Here is a 9904-nt window from a genome sequence, read left to right as displayed (position 1 = left end):
TACATCTGATTGGCTAGCAACCCTGTAAGATGCCTGGTTAGACCATTGATTTGTCCTGATGCCATAAATTGATAGGTTGTTAACTGTGTGTCACTACAGATTGATCTTAACTAATTTTTGTTTTTAAGACTTACTGTATACAGTATATGTATTTGTCATTTTGTAAATGTTTTAGGGTTTGGATAATATATCAACTGTGTGATATTTTAGATCATTTTATCGATGTTTTATTTTTAAGATCAATTAATATATGTAGTTACTATTTTAAATGTTTTTATGGCTTCCAGCAGAAATAAAGATTATTATTAAATATGGAAAGGTTTAAAACATATACTGATGATCCAGCATTATTAATTATTGACTAATATGTAACTTTTATCTTTTTGGTTATTTTGTCTTTTTTTTGTCTCTGAGTAAATAATTATCTGCTTATATAAGCAGCAAAGAACAGTTTTGTTTAGGGAAGCAGAAGTATTGTCATATTGAGGAATAGCTACATCTTGAATGACAGTGTGTTCAGGTTTGAAGGAATTGGTAGTGACTGGGCAAGTTGTGGTTTAGCAGCACATGCTAACCTTGCCTGAGCTAGGCTTTGTGAACTGTAACTCATAGACATGGTGCTTCGCAGGAACATTTATGCCATCTAGCCTAGTGGTATATAATCAAAACTAAACATTCCTTGGCAGGCTAAGGTGGCTAAAAGACTAGAAAAGCATTGCTACCTGAATTGAAATCCAGTAGGCAAATAAAGCAAAAAGAGGGAGACATTAGAGCCTGCTGATGAGTATTAAAAAAATGCCATGTTCTTTTTTTTGTTTAATAGTTGATCATAGACTTTGGTAATATAGTTGTCAAATTGTTTTGTTGTGATACAAAAAGTTTATTATTTCTTTTGTTTTCTTTGCTTAATACTTATAATTTTCAATTATATTAAAATATGGCAATATTCATCAAAACTGTCAATTCCATCTTCAGGGACAGTTCCATGCTGCATGTGTATGTAGCTCTATTATTTTGTCATACAGTTATAGTCGCTATAGTTGTTATGCAAGACAGACTTCACAGCATTGGGGTAATTTCATTCCTGCACCTTACTTGAACAGTTGTCATCCCGAATAGGAGTGACTTGATAGGTAAGCCCCTTTTCATACTCCAAGTTGCACAACCATCATCCAAGTCACTATTCATAGGAGAGGTGGCAGTCTCTCCCTACACTGTACTATGCAGACTTATCATGCAAGAGAGATCACTCAGAAAACAGGGCAGTTCCCCCCATATCATACTAGGCATACCTGTCAGCATAGGAAGAGGTATGAGCAGAGAGATACATTTTTATCAAACCCTACTGCGGCAACCGCAGACCCTGGTAAGATGTGTTAGCAGACTGGTCACACCACTGCACTCACTGGTTACCTTCATGCAAGCTCCCAGTGATGAGACCAGTCTCTTCCTTTAGTCTGGTAGTGGGGATTGTAAGAGGTAAGTATTGTAATTAGGGAAAATATAAAATCTCTCTCTAAAGTATTTTTAGGATCTCACAAGCATCTCTTGAGATCATATTAAAGAAAGGGGTAGCGAAAATCTGGTGCATATAAATTATACCTAGTACAGTAGCATACGTGGAGTCAAAATGCAAAGTCCATTCTAAAATTATGGATGTCATAAATTATGTCATGGAACATGTCATGAGTGATGTCATGTATGAGGTCATAAGCAGTGTAAGGTGAGGGCGTAAGTTATAGTAAGCGCTCATAAATTTGACAGGTGAATTTCTGTGTTTTTTAAGTTCAAAACGCTTACATTGTCTATGAGAAATTCACCTAACTATAATATTACTTTAACCTTTGTTTTTTCATATATACTGAAAATCTATCCTAATCTTATAACAGTACCAGCAGCAAGGATGTTTGACTGATATTCAAAAAAATGTCTAACTGATAATGACATGGTTACCTATTGATATGCTTAGGGTTGGATGTTCTGAATGCCCTAGTGAGTTGCAGAATAAGACACTTTTAACAGGCAATGATTCCATGAGTTCGGAGGCATAGTCAATTTTATGTCCCAAAATAATTTCTGTACCTTTACCTATAACCTCCTACATCCGCTTGTTGCACCTAACTTTTAACAAGCATTGTATTATGTATATTTATAGACATTCAATATTTTATACCTTTTTTGGTTTTTATTAGCTCATAGTTGCCTTAAGCTATTTTATGTTTATATTTGTGGATTTGCACACAAAGCCTTCAAGTCCTTATTAAGAAATGATTACATTGTTGAAGAGCCTCTTCTCTGGGGGTGTGCAAAATGGATGTTAGTGTTTTCCCCTACCACCATGTTTCCTCAGAGAAAGGATGGTATGTTTTGGTTTGTGACATATGTCTATGGATTGGATTAGCAAATGTTTTAGATCTCATTTTAATGTTACTTTGCATCCCTCACCTTTAGATGTCAATTTTAGAGTACATTATTAAAACTGTATATGACTTGTTGAATAAAAAGATATTCTCCTTTTTTTGCCATCAACTTGCAACCATTGTAAATGTAGAAATGTAGGTAATTTCAGATGAAAACTGACATTACTGCATTATCAAATTAGATCTTCCCTCCATGGATTTTATACTGGCCATGTAGACTTGACTTTAACAGGGTCTTTCTCTAGATGTCAGAGACATTTGAAGATGGTACTAATTAAGTTATAATAAAAGTACCATAACTAAATGTGCCTTTGTCCTCACCCATTGCGCCAAACCCCTTGTTTAAAATGCAAGATTTAATCATTTATAATTTATACTACCTATATTCCACTCCATACTTCAGGACCGTCTTACTTCTCATTTCTGATCCCTGCTTGTTGTATTTATGTTTTTTGTTTCTCAAATGGTAGCTTTTAATATTTGCTTCAGAGTTAAAGGTCCAGATGTAGGTAGCCTTTTGCGCCTCGCGAAACGGCGAAAAAACGCAGTTTGCGAGGCGCAAAAGGCCTTCCGCGATGCAGAGTCACATTTTGCGAGTCGGTACCGACTCGCAAAATGTGATTCCGACTCGCAAATAGGAAGAGGTGTTCCCTTCCTATTTGCGACCGCATCGCGATGTAGAGTTGATTTGTGACCGCGAAAGCGGTCGCAAATCAACTCGCAGTTACCATCCACTTGAAGTAGATGGTAACTCATTCGCAAATGTGAAGGGGTCCCCATGGGACCCCTTCCCCTTTGTGAATGCAAACAAAAATATTTTTTTGTCCATAGGACCACTGCCTACTCTGAAAAAACCGAAACAAATGGTTTCGGTTTTTTTTCTGTTTGCAGCTCGTTTTCCTTTAAGGAAAACGGGCTGATAAAAAAAAAAAAAAAACTGCTTTATTAAGAAAGCAGTCACGGACATGGTGGTCTGCTGTCCCTAGCAGGCCACCATCCCCGTGAGTGCCTAGACTCGCTATGGGGTCGCAAACTGCGACCCACCTCATAAATATTCATGAGGTGGGTCTTTGCCCCACAGCGAGCCCTTCTGCGACCCCATAGCGAGTCGCAGAAGGTGTCTGAGACACCTTTCTGCATTTCCTTTTGTGAGTTGCAAATTACGAGTCGCTGGGACTCACAATTTGCAACTCGCAAAAGGAAACCTACCTGCATCTGGCCCAAAGTGCCTTAAGTACGACTTTAAGATATTGCTTTCAGAGTTGGCTAACAGATCAACCACAAAACTGGCAGTAACTTAATTTCGTCCTTACTAATGAAGGTGTAAAATATTGACCGTCCTAAATCCTGCTGGGCGTGGAGTTCCTTGATTGCAGGTATAAACCAGGCAGCAGCCGATCTAAGATCGGCTGCTCAACAAGATTTCAAAATCGATGATTTCTCCAAATATAGAAAGATTTTCTTCATTTTTATGTTTTAGTTTTCTCATTTTAAAGAATCGAAGAATATGCCTTATCCAACTGTTTTCTTTTTTACAGTCTTTAAAGGTACTAGTCTATATCTGAACATTCCTGTTAACAGTATACTGAATTTGAGAACAACATGCAGTTCCTTCAACTATCCCTTCAAAAGACTTGCCTGCATCAGGAATAGGATCATAGTTGAATTAAAGGTAATTGCTACCCATTATTCAAGATATTTAAAGCTGTTTTATTCCTCACAAAACTAAAAAATAAAGATAGTGTTGATCCCATCTCTAATTATGTCAATCTTACCTTCACTTTCATTTACGTTTGGCTCCAATACCTATTCAAAATCAGAACAGGCATCCTTTGTTTCTGATTTAGTTGCTAACAATGACTGTTATATCATCATCATTCACTAGGATTTTATGTTCCAAATCATCATGATAGCTGCTTTTATTTACTTGTTCTTGTTTCATGGTATTGGATATGCTTATTGGGCAAGGGATTCATAATTTACATGTTTTATGGCTTTGGCATGTTTTATTTAAGTATTCAAAGGCAGGTGTTACAATCACAAAATATTTTGAAGGTTGGATTCCTTGCATTTAAGCCTTGAGCTTTTGCCTTCTTGTTTGCCATCAGACACCACCAACATATGCTGGAGTGACAGAGGATCTTCCTGTAATAATGCGGTTGCAATTTATTGTGATTGAGAAGGCTAATATGAATTCAGAACACATACTGACAGTCATTGACCTACCCCCAACATAGAGTCTGTAGGGTGAGGTGCTGAATCAATGTGAGAGGACAGTTTTGACCATCTGGTCCGCCCTCGTGTTTCATTTTTTGACCACCTGATTTTTGATCTTTTACTGTGAGGAAGCATCCTAATTGGAGATTCACCCACAGTCAACTCATGGTAAAATGGACGGTGCGTGTTTACTACTGGTGCCACCTTGCTAAGGAAAGGCTGCTGTGGCGCAGCAAGAGTAGGAGGCCCCGGGCTGGTTACACGTAATCATGGGTGCACCCATGTGAGGGCTGTGCAGGAAGGACTTCTGGCAAGTGCAGCCCAGGAACTGTGCATAAGTAGCCTGGAATAGAAGGAACTATGCAGAGTGGGAGGTGACCTGGAATAGGTATCATGAGATGGGTGTACACATGTGAGGGATTGTCAGTGTGCTTACTGTCTTTTCACTGAAGGGACACTCCATTAAATGTACATGGGAAAGAGTATCCCAGGGCATAACTCAGGACCTTCAGGGCCCACAGAGAGTCACACCAATGTACACTGTAACCTATATGAAATGAATGATGCAGTAGGTAACAAAAGAATAATTGTACAACTTATTGCTCATCCAGGCATGTCACCTTTCTCTGACTCAGCCTAGGATTAGGGTCAATTACTGCTCTATATAGCTGCCTGAGCAGGGCCTTGCATCAATCAGCCAGCTGTCAGCCCCTGCCAGGAAATGGTTTGAGAGGCTCTGGAAGGAATGATTGTCAAGGTGGAGGGCTGAGTTTCAGAGCACATATGGCCCTAGCTACTGGACAATGCCATTTTAAGCTATCCCAGAATACTGTGCAGGGAGGAGTGGACAGGGGCAAAGAGGTAATGTGACACCTCTGGATTGGCCAGAAGTGCAGGTCTGCTGGACACTTTTACCCCCACTTAAAAGGTCTTGCACAGGTGAGGGCTCTATCTCATGGCTGTGCTTCAGTGCTGGACACGGGGACTGCCGACTAGTGTCATGGGCAACTGGAAGGAAAAAAAACCTGACTGCCCTTGAAGGACGTCAGGCACAGCGAGGCACATGCCAAGGCCAGGTAAGCTGCCCCCTTACCCTCCCTGAGGACTAGTTGGAGCAAAGACTAGTCTGGTGCAAGGAGAGCACACCACCCAGAAGAAAGGCTGATGCAGGGAGTCAGTGAGACTGGCTCCCTACCATTTGGGAACCTTCTAGGCCAGGAGGCCTAATGAGAGTGCTCCTGGTGGCAAGGGCTCATCACCAGGAGTGAAACGACATCAAGATCTTGAAAAACAACCCACAGGGCCTGAGATATCCAATAAAGAAGATCTGCGACCTTTGACCTAATTCCAAGCAAGCGGCGAAGTGCGTGGGGCTCTGCCACTGCTCTGGTCAATGCCCCTGGGGTAGGCAAGGGACCGGGAATGCTCCCAAAAAGAAGTAAAGCCAGGGGCTACCATTGTGAACCCTGTGAAGAGGAGCTGAGGGTCCCCGGATCAAATCCCGGGTCCCCTAAGGAGAAGGGTAGCATGGGGAGCATTGTTGCGCTCCCTGAGAAAATGCAGGAAGGGGGCCCAACCAAGAAGAACATTTGGGGACGTGTCACGTCCCCCAGAAAGATGGCCGCAGGCTAGGGAAGAGTTGGCAGCCAAAGACTGACCTAGGGAGCACTGTTGCACCGTTCCACCCCAGTGAAGATTGTTTCAGGGCCCTGGGCCCTATCCCGGGATCCCACCAGGAAGAGAAAGTCATGGGGGTGCCACCGTGCCCCCTGTGAAAAATGGCCATAGAGGCCCGGACCCCATCCTGCAACTCCATGAAAAGGATGAAGGGAGGGAGCGCCACTGCGCTCCCAATAATGGTGAGGAGGGGGTCCGTATCCCACCCCTGGGCCTGAAAAAGTAAAGAGCTAAGGGAATGCCATTGAACCCTCCCGGCCGCCGCAGCAGCACCCAGTGAAGGGCAGCCTCCTGTGCCCACACCATGAGGTGCTCGCCATGCGGGGAGCCAGCTGGAGCCACCAGGGGGTGTCCAGGTGGGATTGGACTCCAACGAGGTGGCAGCATGATGGGATATCTGGGTGGGACCAGACACCCCAAACCATGGGGCAGCCAGGAGTGAGATCCCCATACTGCCCTCCACCAAGGACACCCACCCCAAACACCAGGAAAAGTGGCACAAGGCCACAGAAAAAGGAAGAAAAAGAAAACAAGGAACTCAAAGTGGCTCTCCGCAGCACAGCGGGAGAGCCTCTCATTAAATATCCATATGCCCCGTAAGGCCTTGCGAGGCCCAAGTCTACCTGAGCTGTGTGCTCTGCTACTGGTGGCTCCAGGAAGATAAGATCACCACCAACCAAGTGCCCATTGCCAGGGGTAGCTGCAGGGACAGCGCAGCATTCCCCCAATGCAATGTTTGTGTCCCAACCCTAGGTTGGGTGGGACCAAGGAATCATAAGCCCCCAAGGGTTCCAACATAATGTAATACACAAGCCTCTTACAGCTTTTGTTCTTTGCTTGTAGGACTGTATCTTCTATCAGTGTTGGATGGTATTACACCGGGTTAGTCAAGGGTAACTAAGAAGTAATCAGAGTAATCAGCAAGTAGATCTACTTATTTGCCAGATTTAGGTGCTCTCACTTTACATTACAGTCAAATATTGCATTGGGATACCAGGGGTTATTTTGCAATCTGGGTTGTTGGATTATATTTCCCCTCGGGAGACATGAGTGATTACACAATGTCATCCAAGAGTAATTCCATCAATTTGTGTATATTTGTAAATTATTGCATAGAATTGTGTAGTGTGTTTGTAATAAATGTACTGATACTTCATCAAAAAGCATAGACCTGACAATTGTTTTTTGAGTTTCATGCTTGTGTGCTCATGAATGGGGATTACAAGCCCACACCACCTCCATTGAGTAAGCCTTGGACTGTTCTGCAATGCTATCCTATGAGATTGAAGTGCTACAATGGGGTATTTGGGTCCTGTGCTGACTCATTTCTTGTGCAGGCCCCAAAACTAATGACCCACTTTCCAACAATCAATAATTGCATCAATAATTTGGATCATCAGGCTTGATTATTTAAACACTTATTCTGTATACAAATATTGTAATAATCGTTAAGGGTGGAGGTAGTATAACCTCCTACTGATTAATCCTGATGGGCCTCAAACATTATGACCTATTGATCTGGAACCAATTGCTTATATGAAGAACTATCCTAGAGAGTCTAAGGGCCTGATTTATACTTTTTTATCGCCACATTTGCTTCATTTTTTTACGCAAAAGCAACGCAAACTTACAAATTTCAATTATATTTTGTAAGTTTGCACTGCTTTTGCAACAAAAAATGACACAAATACGGCACTAAAAAAAATATAAATCAGGCCCTAAAAGTGTGCATCAGGTTTATGGCGACAGAATAGATCCCATTGTAAAGGCAATCTTGACCAGTGGACAGTTTTGCAACATCAAAAAGTCAGCTGGTCTTACTCCTGTTGTTCAAGATTTACTGTTTGTCTTCCTCAGGGCATTAATAAACACTTTGTTTTTCAGACTCTATATAACAGGGCTGCACAATGGAGCAACAGCAATGTATGACAAGGACATTATTTTGTTGTCTTTCACTGAATATGGTGAGGCCGGGCGCATGTAAGTGGAACAGACAGATGCATAGAATAAAATAACAATGGTAAGGTGGGAGGCACATGTAGAGAAGGCTTTGTGTCTCCCGCCTATTGATTTGATTTTTAGAATCGAAGAGACAATTTTGATATATGATATGATTACTAGAACAAATGACAATATTCCGACGATTGCACCAACTAGGTTAAGATTTCAAAACTGTTAGAGTTACTACAAGATATTTTCATCAAGGCTGTCATATCACAAAAGAAGTGGTTGATCGTGTGGGACTCACAGAAGGACAGGCTAGACGGTAGTACTGTATGTGTGGCTGGGATTAAGAGACCAAATAGCCAGCATCCAACAGCCAGACACAAATATGCGGCCTTGTTCATTATTGTCGTGTATCGTAAGGGATTGCAGATGGCCACAGACCGGTCGTAGGCCATGACTGTGAGAAGAAGGATATCTATGGACACCATAACCATGAAAAAATGCATCTGAAGGAGACACTCAGTGAGTGACACACGGTTTTCAACTAGAAAGAAATGGGTTAGCATGGGTAAAAAGATGATTGAGATGTAAGTGATTTCAATGAGGAACAGATTGGTGATAAAGAAATACATTGGTGTATGTAGGTGTAAGTTTGAGTATATTGTTATCATGATGAGCAGGTTCCCAATTAAAGTTACCAAGTAAATCAGCAAGAATGTAACACAAAGCAGACTTTGCAAGTTTGGAAAATCTGAAAATCCAACAATCAAGAAGTCCTCCGCTTCTTCTGAGCTCAGATTTTCTTCTTTCATTTGTGAAGGTTCATGTTTTACATTTGAAGCTAATCGGAAACCAAATACATAACATGTTTATATTTGAATGGTTTATTAGGGGTCATCACATACATATGAGTTTCAAAGGGAAGAATTGAAATCAATCAAAGAATGAGAAGAAAGATTTTTTTGAGATGTGCACAAATCTTTTTTACCTTAGTGATGAGATATGAAATGCATACTGCAAGTTGGTAAAGGGAATCTTAGGACTTTAGCTGCACATCACAGATGAGAATCTTAGGACTCAAGCTGCATCTCACTGATGAAATTCCAAAGCCGAAACAATGCTTGGCATTGCTTTTCCTCCTGGGCAGAGTAAGCAAGACCTAACTTAAAGCTGGACTGCTCTTTGAAACGGGATCATGACTAATTTGTTCATAGTTGGTCCCTGTCTTGGGTGTCATAGGGAGCAAAACAAGGATTATTGGACTGGAACCCTGAATAATTACTAACAGGTATGATTAGTTCGACCATATCAGATTTTTTTCTTGTATTTGTATGTTGGCGTAAAACTGTGGGATCACTGAGTCACTGAATTAATACTTTTAAATTTTTGGCTCCATAGTTCATTTTGATGAGCCTGTCACATTTCTAGATCTGCTAAACAATAAGTACCCTCCGTACACATAAATGTTGAATATTTCTGTTTCAGTTTAAAAACAATCCCATTACAGTAAGGATGGGTAGAAAACTAAGCAAAACTGACATCCTTTTATCAACTTTTCATATTGATTTTCAACAGCCAACATGTGTTTCGTCTCCAATGTGAATTTTTCAAGGCTGCAAAAAGTATAGAGGAAAATCAGATTG

At 41.2% G+C, this 9904-nt stretch overlaps 1 pseudogene; it reads right to left on the bottom strand.

Annotated features, from left to right (window-relative positions):
- Positions 1-8201: 8201 nt before the first annotated feature.
- LOC138246771 (olfactory receptor 5V1-like) lies at positions 8202-8716 on the bottom strand (annotated as a pseudogene).
- Positions 8717-9904: the final 1188 nt, after the last annotated feature.

The sequence above is a fragment of the Pleurodeles waltl genome, chromosome 7 (assembly GCF_031143425.1).
Source record: "Pleurodeles waltl isolate 20211129_DDA chromosome 7, aPleWal1.hap1.20221129, whole genome shotgun sequence".
Classification (NCBI taxonomy): Eukaryota; Metazoa; Chordata; class Amphibia; order Caudata; family Salamandridae; genus Pleurodeles; species Pleurodeles waltl.
This window is presented reverse-complemented; position numbering and strand designations above follow the sequence as displayed.